The sequence below is a fragment of the Pseudochaenichthys georgianus genome, chromosome 4 (assembly GCF_902827115.2).
Source record: "Pseudochaenichthys georgianus chromosome 4, fPseGeo1.2, whole genome shotgun sequence".
NCBI classification, from domain to species: domain Eukaryota; kingdom Metazoa; phylum Chordata; class Actinopteri; order Perciformes; family Channichthyidae; genus Pseudochaenichthys; species Pseudochaenichthys georgianus.
This window is the reverse complement of record NC_047506.1, coordinates 40,590,958-40,614,753: the sequence shown is the minus strand read 5'-3', so window position 1 is coordinate 40,614,753 and position 23,796 is coordinate 40,590,958.

Genomic DNA, 23,796 nt, shown 5'->3' with positions numbered 1-23,796 from the left:
GACAGTTGACACAGTGGCTTTTGGCAAAGCAGAAAAAGAAAACGACAATATTAATCCGAACGAGAGAGATGAGTTATTGTTTTTACAACGTGACTTCACTATTATTTAACAACTCCTTTTATTGGGTTAAGTACATTGTCAGAATAAGTGAGAAATGGATTTAACTTCTGTTAGACAGCTATCATACTGAAGAAATATTGACTGTGAATGTATGCAATATCCAATATGTATGGCATTCATAATGTATATCTAATTACATTAACTGTGAATGTCCTTACTTTTATTTCAAATAAAATAACATAAAAGATGTTTGTATAGATATTTGAGACGTTTACATGTATGACTCTCGCATGCACAGGCCCGGCTCCAGGATGCAATGATTGAGGGGGCTGTTAAAAAATCAGAGGGGGCGATTTTTTTCACAACAACGAAAAATACTGGCAATGTAATGAATCGTCACACAAAGCTTTTTTCCTTCTCACTGCTCTACAATCTCTTTGCTTCTTTATTTTTATTCCGGATTTACCCATCTCATTCTGTTGTTTTCCTCTGATCTTTAATAATAGTACATTATCAGATGGCTGCACTTTGGTTAACAGACTAACACCGGTGTGATCATTATATAATACACCATTTAAGCCCGGGGGACAAATGCTAATGCTACATACTTCATGCTATCTGCACAAATGGTTGACATTAAACATTAAAATGACCAGGCAGTTCAGAGAGAATCAAAGGAAGGCAGGCAGCTTTGCATGACATTCTTCTGGACGTATTTCATTGTGTTGATAGTGAGGGTAGTCAATCACTTTTTTGACAAGACAGTAGTGACGGCCATCTTGGTGACGTGTGTTGTTATGCCAGAATTGTTCTGCATAGTATAGTTCATTAAGCGTTTCACACAAAAAAATGTGTTACTTCACAGTTTTACGACACTTTTTTTTTTTTTGACTTGCAAAATGATCTTTTAAGGCGAGACACGGCAGGCAAAAACATCGTTTTTCAAGTACTGGTCAATTTTGAGATTTTGTGCTATTTTGATTCTATAACATGTTTTCTTTCAGACTTTTGGAAGGAAAACATACAAAATACACATTTAAGTGTTTATTTTACTATAGTTTGTCTATTTGCGTCTGTAGATTTCTCCTAAATTCACCAAAAGTTAGCATTCTAACGTAACATAAAGTACCGCGACCGCTGTGTGCACCATGTCAACAGAGATATCGTTGGAAAGCTGTGTCTCTCCTGCACAATCTCATCGGATCCAAATATGGTCATTTCCTTTGTATCAGCAACCAATCGTGAAAGCACAAAGGGGGTCTTAAACCAAGAAACAAAATCTCATTGGCTGGTGTCAATTTCTGACAACGTGATTAGTTCAGATGCGTCACGTGGTGTGCTAAAACACTTCCTGGTTAGCTTTCCGCTGGAAATTGAAATCTCAAAATGGCAAAAGAACGGCGAAAAAAACGTTCACAGAGAAGACGACAACAATTGTCACTTGCACGAAGCAAGGTTATACAAAAAAACAAATGACCCCGAACATGAAATACCTTCACGGAGTGCGTCGATGCGCAAGCTATCATCCAAAGAACAGGAGGGTTTAGCTAGCGCCTCACTGCAATCTTTAAAGGTCGTTTTCTCAAAATGAGTTTTTTCTCCTACTCTGAGTTCGAAATTTCAACTTCAGTAGCACGTAGAGACACCAAACCTTCCAGTTATATTCCTATCAATATTATGAAGGCTTTTACAGACGGGTTTGTTCATATATATTTCATAGTCTGAATTATACAACATTGTACACCTAAAAACATGGCGGAAATGGATATTTTAGGGCTGTTGACAGTAATTTCTGATTTATGGAGTGATAACAAGAGATATCCAATATCCCTTCTGTAAAAGCCTTATATACTAATATGACTACAAAATGAAACAATAATTTTGAATCTGGCTTTACCCAAAGTTCAGATTTCGATTCCTGAAATGTGTTAAAATATGTGCATATTTAATGAGATAATGGGTAATTTGTATATTTAAACATGCTATTTCAGAAAACTTGTAATACAAAAGACAATTGCCTTATTGTAAGTAATTAACTGGAGCAATTTCTGGCTGATACCTTTAAGTTAAAAAATTACCCTATTCACCTGGGGTGTCTCGCCTTAAAGGCAATGTGAGCGTCCATTCCCATTGGATAAAGGAGAATTGTACACCCGGAAGTAAGTATTTTCCTTACTGTCGATTGATTTGACAGTGATATCTCCACTACTCATCAACTCAAAAACATCAGATTACCTTTGTTAATTAAACGACATTGATAGGTTTAAATTGTGTACAATGCTTTTGTGTTTTTCCCCTTCAATTCTGAGAAACAACTTGTTTTCTCTGAAATGTGGAGCGCCAAAGAGACTACACTACCCACAATCCCCAGCTATTGTTGTGACGACGCCTGTCCGCTTTGAAAAACCTCGTGACAAGTCAACACAACAACCCTGCTCCGTCAAATCTCAAAAACATTTAAGAAGAAAAACACTAGTACAAACATGGACATTCAAAATTCATAATTAAATAAATAAATAGGCATCTGTGTGACACTCCTATGATGTGTTAATATGTGCAATAGCTGCTGGGATAAAACTGTTTTTATACCGCTTCGTTCTACTCTTTGGGACAACTAACCTCTGGCCCGAAGGAAGAAGCTTAAATTCTGAGTCCAGAGGGTGGGAGTCATCGTCTAATATGGAGCTGGATAACCGCTGTACTTAGGTACAGGGTCTCCAGGTTTAGCTGTGGCTCACCGATCAGTCTGCTGGACCATTTTATGATCTGATTCTGAGAGTTTCTGCTCTTTAAAGTCAGGTTACCAAACTATGACATTAATGAAAAAGACAGAATTGACTGGATAAAAGCACGATAAAACATGATCATCATGGTTTTGTCAATGTTAAAATAAGACTGCAGACCCTAGATTCCACCGGGTCCGTCTGCGTCGCGTTACGGCCACGTTACGGCCACGTTACGGCCACGTTACGGCAACGTTACGGCTGCGCCGTGGTGTCCGCAAGGAACGCGGCCACTCTAGTCAATGGGTGCTATTCCACCAGACACGCCGCGTTACGGCTCAGAAGCGTCCCAGAAGCGTCTCGGCGCTGGGCTCCGCTCAAAATAGCATTGAAGTCTATTTTTCGACGCGAGGCGTTGCAGAGGCGCCGGGCAGGAAGTGGACCGGTCAGAGCATCCGGCCCATCCCCAAAATTAACTAATTTTGCAGACCTTATCCCTCCGTAGTCTTTCAAGTAGGAGGAGAAATGCCAGCGTTCGTCTCCGGTTTACAGGCACTGTGTACATTATATATATAGAATAATTATGATGATGAATGCATTTTTTTACCACTAAAATACAGCAACACATCTTTGTTTCATGTCGTTTATAATTGGGATATTACAATTATTATTAACTTTGTCTGTACAAAGTAGCCTGTTCAGGAAATATGCCCAAATCAATAAAAACTGCGAGCCGGCATGCAAGACGCTCCGCTTCTGAAATGCTTCTGAAATGCTTCTGAAACGCGACCGGTAGGCCGGACCAAAACCGCGGTGCAGCCATGACGCGACGCAGACAGACCCGGTGAAATCTAGGGGTAAGACAGTACAAACGCTGGTGCCACCTTTTGCACACAGCTTCACAGTTTGGATCAGAGCTATACTAAACACTATGTATGGGGCTGAGAGGCAGGGCAGTGGGAGGCAGAGTCCTGCACGGGTCTGATTTTCAAGACCCGCGACGTGCAATACCAAACCTGCCCCGCGACCCGCATTTTCCATAAATTAGTTCCGCAACCCGACCCGACCCGTCGGCACAAGATCCGCAACCCGACCCAAACCCGCATATATATGAGCAGTGAAAACGTGTGAAAAATGTTTTAAGCAGTTGGTTATTTTCTCCATCTAGGATGACACCAAAAGCCTCCCAGACATTGGATTTCGCTCTTGAGGAAGTGTTATTGAAAATGCTGTATTCTCCGCTAGAGAGCTTCACCTAAGCCATTTTGAATGTGGCACGCTCAGCGAGAAGGGTCTAGCTGCAGCCGCAGCCGGTGGGGGTTGAACCTGTAGGAAGTTGTAGGAAGTTTTACTTCCAAATATGGACGGAAGAGAGCGCGCCCAACACGTGAGACGCTGACGCAAGGATATTTAAGGAGACAGGTTTACAGAGAACAGACAACATACACTATGGCGTACTCTCTCTTCTAAACCATCAACGTGTATCTTAGACCCAATTCCAACTAAGCTGTCGAAGGAAGTTTTTCCATTAATTAGCACTTCTTTATTAAATATTATGAATATGTCTGTATTATCAGGCTATGTTCCACAATCATTCAAAGTAGCAGTGATAAAACCGCTTCTTAAAAAGCACAACTTCGATCCAGAGGTTTTAGCCAACTTTAGACCTATTTCTAATCTTCCGTTCCTCTCAAAAATTCTTGAGAAAGCAGTCGCAAAATAGTTGTGTGATTACTTAAAAAACAATGATTTATTTGAAGATTTTCAGTCTGGCTTTAGAACACATCATAGCACAGAGACAGCTCTGGTTAAAGTCACAAATGACATTCTAATAGCCTCAGACAAGGGACTTGTCTCTATTCTTGTTTTGCTCGATCTCAGTGCTGCATTTGATACTATCGACCATGATATCTTATTGCAAAGACGAGAGCACTTAGTTGGCATACAGGGAACTGCTTTAGGCTGGTTTAGGTCCTATCTATCTGAACGCTCTCAGTTTGTACGTGTCAACGATGAATCTTCCACACAAACCAAAGTTAGCCATGGAGTGCCACAGGGCTCAGTGCTCGGACCTATTTTGTTCACATTATATATGCTTCCGTTAGGCAATATTATAAGGAATCATTCTGTACATTTTCATTGTTATGCGGATGATACTCAACTATATTTATCAATCAAGCCTGATGAAATTAATCATCTAAATAAAATTCAAGACTGCCTCAAGGACTTAAAAACGTGGATGACCTTAAACTTTTTGATGTTAAACACGACCAAAACTGAAGTTATTGTACTCGGCCTGAAGAATCTATGAAACAAACTATCTAAAGATATACTAACTATGGATGGCATTAATTTGGTCTCCAGTGAGACTGTAAAGAATCTTGGTGTTATATTTGATCAGGATTTATCCTTTAACGCCCACATAAAATCAATCTCAAGGACCGCCTACTTCCATCTACGTAACATTGCAAAAATCAGGCATATCTTGCCTCAAAACGATGCAGAGAAACTAGTCCATGCATTTTCAAGGCTGGATTATTGTAACTCCTTATTATCAGGGTGTACCAAGAAGTCAGTTAAGTCGCTTAAGCTGATTCAAAATGCTGCAGCACGTGTACTAACCAGAGTTAGGAAAAGGGACCACATTACTCCTGTTCTGGCTGCCTTACACTGGCTCCCTATAGAACACAGGATAGCATTTAAAATTCTTCTTCTCGCCTACAAAGCCCTTAATGGGCAGGCGCCATCTTACCTTAAATAACTCATTATACCCTACTGTCCTACTAGGGCATTGCGTTCCAAGAATGCAGGGTTGTTGGTTGTTACTAGAGTCTCTAAAAGTACAATGGGAGCCAGAGCCTTTTCTTATCAAGCTCCACATTTGTGGAATCAGCTTCCAGTTTGTGTTCGGGCGGCAGACACCCTATCCGTTTTTAAGAGTGCGCTTAAGACCTTCCTTTTTGATAAAGCTTATAGTTAGGGCTGATTAGATTCAGCCCTAGTTTTGCTGATATAGGCTTAGTTTGTCGGGGGACATCTTACTTCTTCCTTCTCTCTGTCTTTACCTGTGTACTCTCATGTTCCGATTAACCCAGCTTCCCCAAATTTCTTTTTTTTGGGTGTCTATATACGCCGGGATCCGGAGTCATGGATGATCCTGTTGCTGCGGTCCTGTGTCCTGCATCGCGAGCCCTGGATCTTGAGTCGTGGCTGTGGTCCTGGATCATAAGTCCTGGATGGATATCCTCGTGGATTCATCTTCCTATTATACACACATGCATTTCCAAACATTTGGACTACCTACTGTATGTTGCAAATGTATTATCTTTTCAATTTACACACGGCATCTATTGCACGTCTGTCCGTCCTGGGAGAGGGATCCCTCCTCTGTTGCTCTCCCTGAGGTTTCTCCCATTTTTCCCTTTAAACTGTGGGTTTTCTCCGGAAGTTTATCCTTGTACAATGTGAGGGTCTAAGGACAGAGGGTGTCGTATTGTCATACTGATATTCTGTACAAACTGTGAAGTCCACTGAGACAAATGTAACATTTGTGATATTGGGCTATATAAATAAACATTGATTGATTGATTGATTGATAAATAATATATATGTGTATGCTAACTGAGTGTCCAGTTAGCTAAGAGCTAAGATATATGAATATATCTTAGCTTAACAGATGGAACAATGCATGTACTCTAATTTTTACAAGAATCTGATTTTGTGTATGTTTTAAATATTAATTGAAGGAGTCTTTCACATTTGAATGTTTATTTATTTAAAACATGTATTAGCTGCTATACTGTAGACATGTACATATGTATAATTATTTTAAGTGTGGTTTAAAAGTAAATGATATATAGTTATTGGGTAGAGCCAAATAACCCAGGTGTATGCAATCAGGTAATTAGGACAGAGCCTCTGTTTTTAGATGGGGTTTGTGGCCATGTTGTAGGCCTCACGTTTAAAATAAATTATCAAATCATTTATGAGTTTTTATTCTTAGTTTCTCTTTAAACCTTCTGAAAGAGAGGAAGTATGACCAGCTTCGTCCCATAGGATTATACAGGCCAGTTCATTGCTGCTTGTTTAAGGAGATGACTATTTCCAATATTAAACACACTAAATTGTATTATATTTTATTCACCTATAGACTAACAAAACAACACTCCGAGATGGAGCACGCCCAGAGCTAAACAAATTGGACTAGGACACTTTCCAGTGTCCATTTTGTGAAAGGACCGGGTCATACCCTGCCCTGATGGCTCATTTGCAGAGCCACCAGAGGTCAATTGTAAAATATGGAGGTAAGTCCATCTATAATTCTATATGATCATTGTATACTTCATCATTTGAATTTTGAATGGTCTCCAAGTTTCCTTAACCTGTTAAGCCCGAGAGACCCCGGTACCGGGGCCCTCCTGCAACATCTTGCAGGAAACAGTGTCTGAGGGCATGTTCATTTAATAAACTATGAATGTTTTATATCCATGTAACGGGAAGAAACTCATCTAACTGATCTTTTTTTTTTTTTTTTTTTAAAAAGACCCCACAATGCTTACGCTGAGCCTCTGAATTAGCAACGAGCGAAAAATGCTAACAGATGACTGCACAGAAATTCAATCACAAAACCTTATTATTTATCTTTGCTGCACATCCAACCCATCGTTTCACATCGTGAGGTGACACAGAATCGAGGGGTACACTTCATTATCACTCAATGATACGAACTCTCGGAGATAATAACAAGAACAGACATCAAAACATATGGCGCTAGGTAGCTAAAAACGCTAACATGGCTCACCTGTGTCATATAGTCTGGTCAAAAGTGGTCTTCAATGGCATTAAAACGATAAAAATGCTGCTGAAGTTAATCCATAGGTTAATCCAATGTGTCTGTGTCCCCTTGAAATGATTTCTGATAATCCATGAGCAAAAAACCTGCTTTTCGGTTTTGAGATGTCAGACCGAGAGACAGCTTCACTCTGGTGCAAAACTGGTGCTCGAAGCCCCCACCTTTTTGTTTTACCATGTGTGTGTGTGGGGAGATTCCCCTTCAATTCTATTGGCTCTAACGGTCAGAAAGAGATGTCAATCACCAAAATCGACCAATGGGTGCCAGAGAAACGGTAAAACCCCCATTTCTACCCAGATCACCTCAGAGGTGGAGTTTTCACCTAGTTTTCACTATAAGTAAAACATAATCTTTGGACGGTCACTATAATTTACAGTTTTTTACTATGTTCAATCTGAATTTTCTTTAAAATAACATCTATATTGATTCTTACTTTTCTACATCCAACTCACAGGTTTCTGATTACTTTGAGAAAAAAGATTATTAATTTAACCCTTTTAGGAGGGAAGATATGGTCATTTGTTCTGGGAATGTCATTTTCGAGCCAGAGACCTGAAAAACAGGCTCAGGGCTAAACTGGGCTAAAGGTGTAATGCCTCACACATTATGGATACATGTGTTATTTCTGTGCCCAAGGAATCCTTGGTGTAAATTAGTTTTGAATTAGAAAATGAACATTACAAATTAGATTTATATTCAGGTTATGAAGTGTTAATAATGCTGGAATAGTATCCTTATTTGGGGTAGGCACCAGGCTTGGATTTTCGTCATTTTAGGGGCAAGGCCATTTGGCCTTTGGTGTCTCACATTTTTTCAGGGCGCAAAGGCCACATGCCAGAGCACAAAGGCCATTGAGGGAAACAAATTTGGAGCTCCCAAATAAATAACTTCACTTTGACACACGAATGACATGGAAAACAAATCACTTTTTTAATATCAATAATGTCAAGCATTATATCATCATATAGGCCTATGCCTCCTTAGTATTACCGTATATAAAATGAAATACTCTACTTTGAATAATTAGTGTTTGGTATGTTTTCCATCTACTACTTCTCCCATTCACAAATCCAAAATCCCTCAAAGCAACTTTAACTGACCTTGAAGCAGGCCGCTGTGTCTGTAAATGATTTGGCTAAACTTGGTGATGACTGTGTTGTGATTGTGTGTTTTTTTAATTGTCTGTAACTGTAAAACTGTCTGAAACTGTGCTGTTACCATTCTTGGGCCAGGACTCTCTTTAAAAAGAGATTTGTAATCTCAATGAGACCTATCCTGGTTAAATAAAGGTAAAAAAAATAATAATAAAACAAATCAAATCAAATAATATAAAATTCTATTAATATGTAACAAATATATTCCATTTCAGAGCAGAAGAAACAGCCTTCAAGGGTCAAACTCTGCACATACATCATTCAGCAGTGTACACAAAAGTGTGTGTGTGTGTGTGTGTGTGTGTGTGTGTGTGTGTGTGTGTGTGTGTGTGTGTGTGTGTGTGTGTGAGAGTCTCTTTAATCAACTCTTCACAGCTCCTCATATCTGTTCAGAAACTAGACAAAAGTTAAACAGTCTGTCTGTCTGTCATGGCGAATACAGTCGCTGCTTTAATTCTGTCTTTAGGACGTTGTTGTGAGTTTGGAGGGAGCAGATACAGGTTAGTTTAGCCTGATCTGATCGAATGGAGAATGGGATAGCTCCATTCAGAGAACACGCATTTTAAAAGTGTTTCGCCATCTTGTCTGCACACTTGTCAAAGCATGGTTTTACTAACCGTTATCAGTATTTAGTTACTTCGGCATCATTTTGAAACGTGTATTACAATTAAATCACGGTAAAATAGGTAAATGTTGTCGTAGTTGGTTTCCACCAGAGTATTTACATGGATATAAGCCCCGCCCCCTCTCCAGCGCGTCCTGTTTGAGTGACAGGAGTAAACAGCTGACAGCCACGGTAAAACTCCAGCGATTAGAGCGATGAGAGTATCGCATCGTGTCCGTTGTGAACAGGCCCGCCTTAACCTGCCATCAGGCCCTGGGGCTGATAATTTTTGTAGGCCCCCTATTTAAACAACAAATCAAAGTCATGTATAGCCTCAGCAGGCTCTGTGATCGCACTTCTCCACTCTGCTCTACGCGCGCCTGGTCCTCTCCTCCAGATGAGTGACGTATCGGGCCTCCCTCATGTATTTGTCCGGTTGCCGTTGGCTCCCCTCCACGTAGCAAGTCCTCGTCGTCCTCTCCATCTCCTCCAACGGATAATGTCCCTCCTGTCTGTTTTTCCTCAGAACCAGACGGTCTACTTGGCTCAGAGGCCCCGCGGCCGGCACCGCTGCCGCTCGGTACAGAACTCATCTGTCCTTCCTCCTCATCCTGGCCTACAGGTTTAAAATAACCTGTAAGCTTCGGCATTTTTTGTAATAGCCGCTTGTCTCGAAACTCCTTTTCCGAGCGCCACTCTCAAACTTTTTCTTCTCAAACTTTTTCTCCTAAACAACCTTCATCTGTCACTCAATCACTCGCAATTTGAATACGTCACATGTGAAACATATTCTCATTCTGATTGGCTGTTAAGTGGTGCCCACTGACTGTTTCAAAGTCATCATTTTTGACAAAAATCTCTGGAATCCATCGATCTGATTGATTAGCAGAGCAAATGATCAAAATACTACGGAGGGAAGATATTTTCGTTTGGTTTACTGGTCTGGGGGAAGCTCGCGAGTGTGTGTGTGTATACGTGTGTGTGTTTGTGTATTTTTGCATTTGTGTGTATTGTGTTTGTTTCCTGGGGAAAACACTCTCGAGAAACACCGGCTGTTGTTGTGCCTGCTGTGACGTCAAGTTACTCCGTTCTCCGCTTGTAATTATGCCGAAGCTTCAAAGTTGTATTTATCATCTGAATTTGCCGAAACAAGTTTAATATTCTGAAAGCCAAGATTTAGTTTATTTGAAAACAGATGAAAACAAACTGTAACGGACCCTGCCGTGTTATCTATGATTACTAAACGCCTTACATTCATAATGTCAGCCGGAGGGAGGGGGAGTGAGTGGCGAGTGAGAGCTGTCATCTTCCCTTTACAAGCTTCAAAAATGTATTTATCGTGTGATTTTGGAAATAAAAGTTTCATATTCTGAAAGCCAAGACTTTGTTTATTTTTAATAAAAAATTTTTTTTTTAATTAAACTTTTTTTTTAAACTTTTTTATTGGCTCATGATAGGCCCCTGATCTCCGTAGGCCCCTGGGCTTCAGCCCAGGTCAGCCCGTGCATTAAGGCGGCCCTGGTTGTGAATGCAGCATAATGCAGTTCAGAAACCAGGAGTGGACAAGGGGGCTGCATAATTGATCATGTCATTTTGACACATCATTTCTGCCTATTTCTCAGGAACTCTATACAGGTAGCTACTATAAGATTGATATGTTGTATGTGTTAACCTTTGTTCCTATCCATTGTAATATTAACATGACCGTTTTTCCTCCACATCCACTTGTAGAACCATACAGCAGTGGGAAGAGTTGTAGAGGCTTTACAAGCGACAAACAAGCAAAAATATCCCTGACTCCATACTCCATGGGTAAGGGAGACTAGGGAGTAGGGACAGTTGCCAGTCGCCAGTGCTACGGGCCGGCCTTGACCATCACTAAAGGAAATGTTTTATAATATAAAGGGCAGTGTGTGGGGATTGATGACAATAAGGCCAGATAATCCTAGTAAAAAAGGATGTAACATGATGTTTAACATCTGATTTATCCTGTGTGTAAAACACAAAATGCACTCTTCTTTCAGAAAGCAGAGTTTTTGTGAGGTGCTAGACTATTTTATTTAGCCTTTATTAACAGCGATGCATAACTGTATGCATCGCTAAGGTTCATTTAAATTGGCTATGCTCAAGTATGTAGACAAGCTAATGTCAAAGTAGTGTATGGGAAATCAACCTCCAGGGTTTCACACATATGCTGGGTGGGCCGCCCAGGTATATTAACGGCCGCCCAAGTATATTTCGCGACCCATTTTTTTAATTTTTAATTTTTATTTTATTCGTCCGTGACCACGACGCCATCAGCGATCGATTAACTTGATGATCCCTCGCTCTACGCCTCCTGTACCCAGTCCTGGACTGGCCATCGGGAGGACCGGGGGGTTTCCCGATGGCCTGGCCTGTTATGTGGCCTGCCTCACACAGGGTGACTGGCTGTCTACATGATGTGGCCTGCTGACATGGCCACTGTGATACAGATCATAAATCAAAGCCCTTGATTGGTCTCTGTGTGTCATTCAAGCTCGGGATAACCTCAGCTCAGGTGAGGTAAAGGACTCGTGAGTGTTTAGATAGTTAACTTAGTCTAAATTCTCAGTGGGTCTGAAACGGTTTGGTCACCATTTATGTAAATACATATTTCCATTTTAGAGGATAGTGATTAGTAAAATATGCATGAATAAATAAATAAAAAGTTAACTAGGTGAAAAAAGGTAACTTTTAAAACTTGTTGAGAGCTAAAACTAGTCTTTGCTGCTGCCTCAAAGAGGAGAAGGGAGGAGAGGAGGGAGACAGGAGAGGCTGATTCAGGAGCACAGACACACTCACAACTATAAATGAACCAAAAATAAAAAAGTGTCAGTGTTTTTTTCATATTGGAAATGGTATGTTATTGGTTATGGCCATGATTATTGAAATGTATACAGTTCTGTTTCATATAGGTGTTTCCATAGATCTAGTCTCTTTATTTCCTCCTCAAAGTGCACCAGATTGATGCATTTAACGAATTGTAAAAATAAAAATAAATCTTACCGGGGGCATGCCCCCGGACCCCCCTAGAGGATTTGAGATCCACCCCCACTTCAAATCATATTGATAGGTTCCTAAATAGATTTACACATTTTTTTTAAATAGTAACCCATGTCCATGTTTATTTGTGGGTAGATTTAAACTATAGGGCTATCACTATGGGCCCTGCCTGTGCCTGTACGCTTTGCCATCGCGTGAAGGGTCTGCTAACAAGCGACCAACAGAAAGGTTAATGTTGATGCACGTCACCTCAACCCTCAAATGTTGTTTTTATTAATTGTATTACCACATTGGTATCAAATGAACAGTAGCATTGGTAACACCACTTCCAAAGTTACAGTAAAATAAAAAGGACCCTGACTCGGACAATACACAATCCAACATGTTCAACAGAAGTGAATCAGTTATATTGTTTGTACACATGGTACTTTACATATATATCTGTTTGTTTAAGGTGTCCAGGTGATGCAGACAGGCTGGACGAAAGAGTGAGAGACAGAACTGGACTCCTTACAGCAGTGAACTTCAGCACAGGTACAAAGACTCTTTTTTTTCATACTGTACAAAGAATCAAGAAAGATATTGGTTTAAATGAATGAAGTATTGACTTGAATACACTGATATACATTCCATTAAACAATACTAAATACTAGATCACCTACACATCAGTTAAGTTGAGGGTTTTTTCCATGCAAAAAGTTACATTTAGATATTTAGCAATATGACTTTGTCAGCTTTCTAATTTAATGTATTGAAGGCAAAGATATTTGACACTGCTACTATTTATCTCTCAATATTGTCTGTAAAAAACGTGGTAAGTTATTCTTTCAGTGAGACAACAGAGCAAGCTTTTACAGTTGCACTAAGTTGCACTAATAGTTAAATATTATTTTGATAATAAAATATATTTCAATGTTGATGAACTTCATACTGTTCATTCATAATAATCTGATTGTCTTTGTAGCTCACTGTTGAAATAAAAATAACATTACAATTACAAAATGATTATATCTACAGCCCCTAAACACACAAACACACCGCTTTCATAAATAACACACTTGTTCTGCAATAATATGTTTTATGTTTCCTGTCATTTTTGTTAGGAAAGAACATGCCTGAAAGACACGACTCAGCATCTCCTCTTTCTCTGAGGGTCAAGAAGAACATTCAAGAGGAAAATTAAAAGCTGATGTTATGAGATTTTAAGACCAGTACAGGACATTCACTAAGAAACTACACTTTTATTGTGAAAATATAGATCTGCACACCGAATATTTTTGTAGTCTATCAGGACCATCATTTGTTTGTGACGCTGCACCTCAGAGAAGGTGTGGTTATAGGCTTATAAAATGTGGCGAAAAATATAGTCAGCTGATCGAATGCACCTATTTCCACATCTACACTCTATCAGCTGATTAGTTCTATTTGCCTCACTTTATGAGCTTCACATCACTTGTGCCTTGTACTGCAGAGTTTGCAACGTCACAAATAAATGGGGCCAATCTTCAGTCAGATGTGAAATCTTTCATTTTCAGTAAGAATAATCGACGAAAGGAGTGCAACTACCAATACAATGTATTGAAATGTGAACCAAAAGTGAATCAAAAATGTTTTAAATAAAAAGCACATATGGACAGAAGGTGTAAACCTATTAAATGTATAAGTAAACACATTTAGTCAAATAAAGTGATAGACTAGGCCTGTGCAGTTGGCAGGCCCGGTTCTACGGGGGTGCATAAGGGTGCATTGCACCCTCAGTTGAGTCGTTATGCACCCTCATTTGAAAAATGAAAAGTAAAGAAAAAAAAAATGAAAAGTGAAAAATATGACATCCATCCAGAGCAAGGCAGAGTTCATTGTGGGGGTCTCGGGCGGACGGCCCGGGGACAAGGCAGAGTTCATAAAGGGGTGAAGGCCACAGCGGGCGAACTCAGGGGGCCGAGCATGAGGGCGAAGGCAGCGGCTGGAAGAGTCAGGGGGCCGGGCCCGAGGGCCGCGGGCGGGAAAGTCAGGGGGTCGGGCTCGAGGGCGAAGACCGCGGCACTCAGGGGGCCGGGCGAAGACCGCGGCTGGGGAACTCAGGGAGACAGGCAAGAAAGCGGCAACGGGACAACTCTGGAGGACGGGCAGGTAGGCGCTGACGGGACAGCTCCGGAGGCCGGGCAGGACCCGGTGTCGGCCGGACAGGAACCGGAGCCGGTGGGACAGGCGTAGACGGGATCCTGGACATGACATGGGCTGGTGTCAATGGGACCCCAGATGGAGCAAGAGCAGGTGTCGATTGGACCACCAATGCAACAGGGCAAGGAGTAGGCAGGACCCCCGGCGGGACAGGTGTCGGCAGGTTCCCCCACGGAAGAGGACGAGGAGTTGGTAGGACCCCCGGCGAGACAGGTGACGGCGGGACCTCCAACGGAACAGGACATGGGGTTGGCAGGACCCCCGACGAAACAGGTGTCGGCTGGACCTCCAATGGCACCGGACATAGGGTTGGCAGGACCCCTGGCAGAAGAATTGTCGGCGGGGCCTCCAACGGCACAGGACATAGGGTTGGCAAGACCCCCGGCAGAAAAGTAGTTGGCGGGACCCTCAACGGGACAGGAACTAGGGTTGGCAGGACCCCCGGCAGAAGAGTAGTCGGCGGGACCTCCAACGGCACAGGACATAGGGTTGGCAGGACCTCCGGCAGAAGAGTAGTCGGCGGGACCTCCAACGGCACAGGACATAGGGTTGGCAGGACCCCCGGCAGAAGAGTAGTCGGCGGCACCTCCAACGGGACAGGACATAGGGTTGGCAGGACCCCCGGCAGAAGAGTAGTCGGCAGGGCATCCAACGGCACAGGACATAGGGTTGGCAGGACCCCCGGAAGAAGAGTAGTCGGCGGGACCCCCAACGGGACAGGACATGGAGTTGGCAGGACCTCCAACGGCACAGGACATAGGGTTGGCAGGACCCCCAGCAGAAGAGTAGTCGGCGGGACCTCCAACGGCACAGGACATAGGGTTGGCAGGACCCCCGGCAGAAGAGCAGTCGGCGGGACCCCCAACAGGACAGGACATGGAGTTAGCAGGACCCCCAGCGGAACCTCCAACGGACCAGGATATTGGGTAGGGACTTGAGAGGGGACTCAAGAGGTGACTTGAAAGGGGACTTGAGAGGGAACTCGAGAGGAAACTCGAGAGGGAACTCGAGAGGAGACTTGAGAGGGAACTCGAGAGATGACTTGAAAGAGGACTCGAGAGGGAACTTGAGAGGGAACTCGAGAGGAAACTCGAGAGGGGACCTGAGAAGGAACTTGAGAGGGGACTCGAGAGGAGACTCGAGAGGAGACTTGAGAGGGAACTCGAGAGAAGACTCGAGAGGAGACTCGAGAGGGAACTCGAGAGGGGACTGGAGAGGGGACTAGAGAGGGGACTCGAGAAGAGACTCGAGAGGGGACTAGAGAAGGAACTCGAGAGGGGACTCGAGAGGAGACTTGAGAGGGAACTCGAGAGGAGACTAGAGAGGTGACTCGAGAAGAGACTCGAGAGGGGACCCGAGAAGGAACTCGAGAGGAGACTCGAGAGGGGACCCGAGAAGGAACTCGAGAGGAGACTCGAGAGGGGACTCGAGAGGGAACTCGAGAGGAGACTCGAGAGGGGACTTGAAAGGGGACTCGAGAAGAGACTTGAGAGGGGACTTGAGAGAGGACTTGAGAAGGAACTTGAGAGGAGACTTGAGATGGTCGGTACACCAACAGGACACGGGAAGCTGGCGTCGGCCGGAGAGCCAACAGGAGACGAGGGGCTGGAGTCGGCCGGTATGCCGACAGGACACGAGGAGCTGGCGTCGGCCGTAGAGCCAGTACTGGAGCCGAAACTGGAGTCTGGACCAAGGCTACTGGGTCCGGTACTGAAGCCGGAACCATGGCTGCTGTGGCCGGTTCTGGAACCGGAACCATGGCTGTTGGGTATGGAACAGAAGCCTGGACCCTGGCTGTGTGAGCCAGGTAATGGAGCACGGCAGCATGGCTGTGTGAGCCGGTACTGGTGCACGGATCCATGGCTTTGTGGGTCGGTTCTGGAGCCGGAACCATGGCTGCTGGGGCCAGAACTGGGGCTGGAACCATGGCTGTGTGGGCCAGTACTGGAGCAGGAACCATGGCTGCTGGGCATGGAACCGGAACACGGAACCATGGCTGTGTGGGATGGTACTGGAGCATGGTACCATGGCTGTGTGGGCCGGCACTGGAGCACGGAACCATGGCTGCTGGGGCCTGTACTGGAGCCGGAAACATGGCTGCAGGGGCCGGTGCTGGAGCCGGAAACATGGCTGCAGGGGCTCGGGCTGGTAGCCTGGACCTGGGTCTCCTTCTCTTGGGAGCCTTTTGGAGGCTCCGTGTACCTCCAAAAGCCAGACGAGACCCATCAAAAGCGTTCTCGAAAGAAGCTATGTTGGGTACTGTGGCAGGCAGGGGGTTAGCATGCCTGGGGCTAGCAGGCCGGGAAACGCATGTCTGGAGGAAGTCCATGATCTAGCCAGGTAAGAACTTCACCAACCCTGGTTTCTCTGTTGCCCTCTGGTACGCCTCTGCCAGGGCAGCCCTCTTTTGCTCGACACTGGTTGCTCCCCTCCATTTACCATAGCTGCAAGCCAGCAAGTAGGTACATTTATACAACTCTTCAAATGGATCATCTTCTGGGTCCATATCAGGTTGGTTCATTCTGTCAGGGTTGGGGGAAAATAGGACCCAAATGCAGATTGAGGAGGGAAGCAGGTTTCAATATGAAAGAAAAGGCGAGCTTTATTTACAAAAGCTGAAAAAACATGAATCCATGAACAGGTACTGTAGCTCGAGGTAGCATCCAAACAAAAGGTGACTGTGACCAACATGAAGGGAGACATGAAAGACAAACAATTAACCAACACCGAACACAGGAAGAGACAAGACTAAATACAGACAATCAGACACACCAGGGAAACTAACGACAGGAAGGAAGACAAGACACAGGGAGAACAGAATTGCAAAATAAAACAGTGATAAGATGTTATCTTTTAGCAAAAATTCTATTTAATGTTGACAAAATAAAGTTTCATTGTATTGTATTTTAGTTGTGTGATTTGTGCTCAATGTATATTAAATGCATAGATAGATTATTACATTTTTTAGGTAACATTTTTCAAAAGTAAATGAGTAACAATTACATAATTAAAGTGAGTAATATAACTTCAAACAAATGAGTAACAGAAAGAATATGACTTATTTACTTCATAACAGTAACTATTACCGATATATAAGATTTACTTAATAATTTGATAACTACGGAGCCCTGGAGGGTTCATAGAGAGAAAAATAAATAAAACGTGGCCACGCTTTAGTAACTCGTGCGCACGCTTTAGTAACTCGTGCGCACGAGTTACTAAAGCGTGCGCACGAGTTACTAAAGCGTGGCTCGTTGTCCACGTTTTATTTATTTTCTCTCTATGAACCCTCCAGGGCTCCGTAGTTTATCATTATTAATAAATCTTATATATCGGTAATAGTTACTGTTATGAAGTAAATAAGTCATATTCTTTCTGTTACTCATTTGTTTGAAGTTATATTACTCACTTTAATTATGTAATTGTTACTCATTTACTTTTGAAAAATGTTACCTAAAAATGTAATAATCTATCTATTCATTTAATATACATTGAGCACAAATCACACAACTAAAATACAATACAATGAAACTTTATTTTGTCAACATTAATAGAATTTTTGCTAAAAGATACATCTTATCACTGTTTTATTTTGCAATTCTGTTCTCCCTGTGTCTTGTCTTCCTTCCTGTCGTTAGTTTCCCTGGTGTTCTGATTGTCTGTATTTAGTCTTGTCTCTTCCTGTGTTCGGTGTTGGTTAATTGTTTGTCTTTCATGTCTCCCTTCATGTTGGTCACAGTCACCTTTTTTTGGATGCTACCTCGAGCTACAGTACCTGTTCATGGATTCATGTTTTTTCAGCTTTTGTAATAAAGCTCGCCTTTTCTTTCATATTGAAACCTGCTTCCCTCCTCAATCTGCATTTGGGTCCTATTTTTCCCCCAACCCTGACAGAATGAACCACCTGATATGGACCCAGAAGATGATCCATTTGAAGAGTTGTATAAGTACCTACTTGCTGGCTTGCAGCTATGGTAAATGGAGGGGAGCAACCAGTGTCGAGCAAAAGAGGGCTGCCCTGGCAGAGGCGTACCAGAGGGCAACAGAGAAACCAGGTTGGTGAAGTTCTTACCTGGCTAGATCATGGACTTCCTCCAGACATGCGTTTCCCGGCCTGCTAGCCCCAGGCATGCTAACCCCCTGCCTGCCACAGTACCCAACATAGCTTCTTTCGAGAACTTTTGATGGGTCTCGTCTGGCTTTTGGAGGTACACGGAGCCTCCAAAAGGCTCCCAAGAGAGGGACCCAGGTCCAGCTACCAGCCCGAGCCCCGCAGCCATGTTTCCGGCTCCAGCACCGGCCCCTGCAGCCATGTTTCCGGCTCCAGTACAGCCCCCAGCAGCCATGGTTTCCGTGCTCCAGTGCCGTCCCCACACCCATGGTACCATGCTCCAGTACCATCCCACACAGCCATGGTTCCGTGTTCCGGTTCCATCCCAGCAGCCATGGTTCCTGCTCCAGTACTGGCCCACACAGCCATGGTTCCAGCCCCAGTTCTGGCCCCAGCACCATGGTTCCGGCTCCAGAACCGACCCACAAAGCCATGGATCCGTGCACCAGTACCGGCTCACACAGCCATGCTGCCGTGCTCCATTACCTGCTCACACAGCCAGGGTCCAGGCTTCTGTTCCATACCCAACACCATGGTTCCGGTTCCAGACCGGCCACAGCAGCCATGGTTCCGGCTTCAGTACCGGACCCAGTAGCCTTGGTCCAGACTCCAGTTTCGGCTCCAGTACTGGCTCTACGGCCGACGCCAGCTCCTCGTGTCCTGTCGGCATACCGGCCGACTCCAGCCCCTCGTCTCCTGTTGGCTCTCCGGCCGACGCCAGCTTCCCGTGTCCTGTTGGTGTACCGACCATCTCAATCTCCTCTCAAGTTTCCTTCTCAAGTCCCTCTCAAGTCCCCTCTCAAGTCCTTCTCGAGTCCCCTTTCAAGTCCCCTCTCGAGTCTCCTCTCGAGTTCCCTCTCGAGTCCCCTCTCGAGTCTCCCTCTCGAGTTCCTTCTCGGTCCCCTCTCGAGTCTCCTCTCGAGTTCCTTCTCGGGTCCCCTCTCGATCTCTTCTCGAGTCACCTCTCTAGTCTCCTCTCGAGTTCCTCTCAAGTCTCCTCTCGAGTCCCCTCTCGAGTTCCTTCTCTAGTCCCCTCTCGAGTCTCTTCTCGAGTCCCCTCTCTAGTCCCCTCTCCAGTCCCCTCTCCAGTTCCCTCTCGAGTCTCCTCTCGAGTCTTCTCTCGAGTTCCCTCTCAAGTCTCCTCTCGAGTCTCCTCTCGAGTCCCCTCTCAAGTTCCTTCTCAGGTCCCCTCTCGAGTTTCCTCTCGAGTTCCCTCTCAAGTTCCCTCTCGAGTCCTCTTTCAAGTCATCTCTCGAGTTCCCTCTCAAGTCTCCTCTCGAGTTCCCTCTCAGTTTCCTCTCGATTTCCCTCTCAAGTCCCCTTTCAAGTCACCTCTTGAGTCCCCTCTCAAGTCCCTACCCAATATCCTGGTCCGTTGGAGGTTCCGCTGGGGGTCCTGCTAACTCCATGTCCTGTCCTGTTGGGGTCCCGCCGACTGCTCTTCTGCCGGGGGTCCTGCCAACCCTATGTCCTGTGCCGTTGGAGGTCCCGCCGACTACTCTTCTGCTGGGGGTCCTGCCAACCCTATGTCCTGTGCCGTTGGAGGTCCTGCCAACTCCATGTCCTGTCCCGTTGGGGTCCCCCCGACTACTCTTCTTCCGGGGGTCCTGCCAACCCTATGTCCTGTGCCGTTGGATGCCCTGCCGACTACTCTTCTGCCGGGGGTCCTGCCAACCCTATGTCCTGTCCCGTTGGAGGTGCCGCCGACGACTCTTCTGCCGGGGGTCCTGCCAACCCTATGTTCCTGTGCCTTGGAGGTCCCGCCGACTACTCTTCTGCCGGAGGTCCGTGCCAACCCTATGTCCTGTTGCCGTTGGAGGTCCCGCCGACGCTCTTCTGCCGGGGTCCTGCCAACCCTAGTTCCTGTCCCGTTGAGGGTCCCCCAACTACTTTTCTGCCGGGGGTCTTGCCACCCTATGTCCTGTGCCGTTGGAGGCCCCGCCCGACAATTCTTCTGCCAGGGGTCCTGCCAACCCTATGTCCGGTGCCATTGGAGGTCCAGCCGACACCTGTTTCGTTCGGGGGTCCTGCCAACCCCCTGTCCTGTTCCTTTGGAGGTCCCGCCGTCACCTGTTCGCCGGGGTCCTACCAACTCCTCGTCCTCTTCCGTGGGGGAACCTGCCGACACCTGTCCCGCCGGGGGTCCTGCCTACTCCTTGCCCTGTTTGCATTGGTGGTCCAATCGACACCTGCTCTGCTCCATCTGGGGTCCCATTGACACCAGCCCATGTCATGTCCAGGATCCCGTCTACGCCTGTCCCCACCGGCTCGGTTCCTGTCCGGCCGACACCGGGTCCTGCCCGGCCTCCGGAGCTGTCCCGTCAGCGCCTACCTGCCCGTCCTCCAGAGTTGTCCCGTTGCCGCTTTCTTGCCTGTCTCCCTGAGTTCCCCAGCCGCGGTCTTCGCCCGGCCCCCTGAGTGCCGCGGTCTTCGCCCTCGAGCCCGACCCCCTGACTTCCCCCCGCGGCCCTCGGGCCCGGCCCCCTGACTCTTCCAGCCGCTGCCTTCGCCCTCATGCTCGGCCCCCTGAGTTCGCCCGCTGTGGCCTTCACCCCTTTATGAACTCTGCCTTGTCCCCGGCCGTCCGCCCGAGACCCCCACAATGAACTCTGCCTTGCTCTGGATGGATGTCATATTTTTCACTTTTCATTTTTTTTTTCTTTACTTTTCATTTTTCAAATGAGGTGCATAACGACTCAACTGAGGGTGCAATGCACCCTTATGCACCCCCTAGAACCGGGCCTGCCAACTGCACAGGCCTAGTCTATCACTTTATTTGACTAAATGTGTTTACTTATACATTTAATAGGTTTACACCTTCTGTCCATATGTGCTTTTATTTAAAACATTTTTGATTCACTTTTGGTTCACATTTCAATACATTGTATTGGTAGTTGCACTCCTTTCGTCGATTATTCTTACTGAAAATGAAAGATTTCACATCTGACTGAAGATTGGCCCCATTTATTTGTGACGTTGCAAACTCTGCAGTACAAGGCACAAGTGATGTGAAGCTCATAAAGTGAGGCAAATAGAACTAATCAGCTGATAGAGTGTAGATGTGGAATAGGTGCATTCGATCAGCTGACTATATTTTTCGCCACATTTTATAAGCCTATAACCACACCTTCTCTGAGGTGCAGCGTCACAAACAAATGATGGTCCTGATAGACTACAAAAATATTCGGTGTGCAGATCTATTTTTCACAATAAAAGTGTAGTTTCTTAGTGAATGTCCTGTACTGGTCTTAAAATCTCATAACATCAGCTTTTAATTTTCCTCTTGAATGTTCTTCTTGACCCTCAGAGAAAGAGGAGATGCTGAGTCGTGTCTTTCAGGCATGTTTTTCCTAACAAAAATGACAGGAAACATAAAACATATTATTGCAGAACAAGTGTGTTATTTATGAAAGCGGTGTGTTTGGTGTTTAGGGGCTGTAGATATAAGCATTTTGTAATTGTAATGTTATTTTTATTTCAACAGTGAGCTACAAAGACAATCAGATATTATGAATGAACAGTATGAAGTTCATCAACATTGAAATATATTTATTATCAAAATAATATTTAACTATTAGTGCAACTTAGTGCAACTGTAAAAGCTTGCTCTGTTGTCTCACTGAAAGAATAACTTACCACGTTTTTACAGACAATTTGAGAGATAAATAGTAGCAGTGTCAAATATCTTTGCCTTCAATACATTAAATTAGAAAGCTGACAAAGTCATATTGCTAAATCTAAATGTAACTTTTTGCATGGAAAAAACCCTCAACTTACTGATGTGTAGGTGATCTAGTATTAGTATTGTTTAATGGAATGTATATCAAGTGTATTCAAGTCAATACTTCATTCATTTAAACCAATATCTTTCTTGATTCTTTGTACAGTATGAAAAAAAAGAGTCTTTGTACCTGTGCTGAAGTTCACTGCTGTAAGGAGTCCAGTTCTGTCTCTCACTCTTTCGTCCAGCCTGTCTGCATCACCTGGACACCTTAAACAAACAGATATATATGTAAAGTACCATGTGTACAAACAATATAACTGATTCACTTCTGTTGAACATGTTGGATTGTGTATTGTCCGAGTCAGGGTCCTTTTTATTTTACTGTAACTTTGGAAGTGGTGTTACCAATGCTACTGTTCATTTGATACCAATGTGGTAATACAATTAATAAAAACAACATTTGAGGGTTGAGGTGACGTGCATCAACATTAACCTTTCTGTTGGTCGCTTGTTAGCAGACCCTTCACGCGATGGCAAAGCGTACAGGCACAGGCAGGGCCCAGTGATAGCCCTATAGTTTAAATCTACCCACAAATAAACATGGACATGGGTTACTATTTAAAAAAAAATGTGTAAATCATTTAGGAACCTATCAATATGATTGAAGTGGGGGTGGATCTCAAATCCTCTAGGGGGGTCCGGGGGCATGCCCCCGGTAAGATTTATTTTTATTTACAATTCGTTAAATGCATCAATCTGGTGCACTTTGAGGAGGAAATAAAGAGACTAGATCTATGGAAACACCTATATGAAACAGAACTGTATACATTTCAATAATCATGGCCATAACCAATAACATACCATTTCCAATATGAAAAAAACACTGACCTTTGTATTTTTGGTTCATTTAGTTGTGAGTGTGTCTGTGCTCCTGAATCACCTCTCCGTCTCCCTCCTCTCCTCCCTTCTCCTCTTTGAGGCAGCAGCAAAGACTAGTTTTAGCTCTCAACAAGTTTTAAAAAGTTCCTTTTTTCACCTAGTTAACTTTTTATTTATTTATTCATGCATATTTTACTAATCACTATCCTCTAAATGGAAATATGTATTTACATAATGGTGACCAAACCGTTTCAGACCCACTGAGAATTTAGACTAAGTTAACTATCTAAACACTCACGAGTCCTTTACCTCACCTGAGCTGAGGTTATCCCGAGCTGAATGACACACAGAGACCAATCAAGGGCTTTGATTTATGATCTGTATCACAGTGCCAGTCAGCAGGCCACATCATGTAGACAGCCAGTCACCCTGTGTGAGGCAGGCCACATAACAGGCCAGGCCATCGGGAACCCCCCGGTCCTCC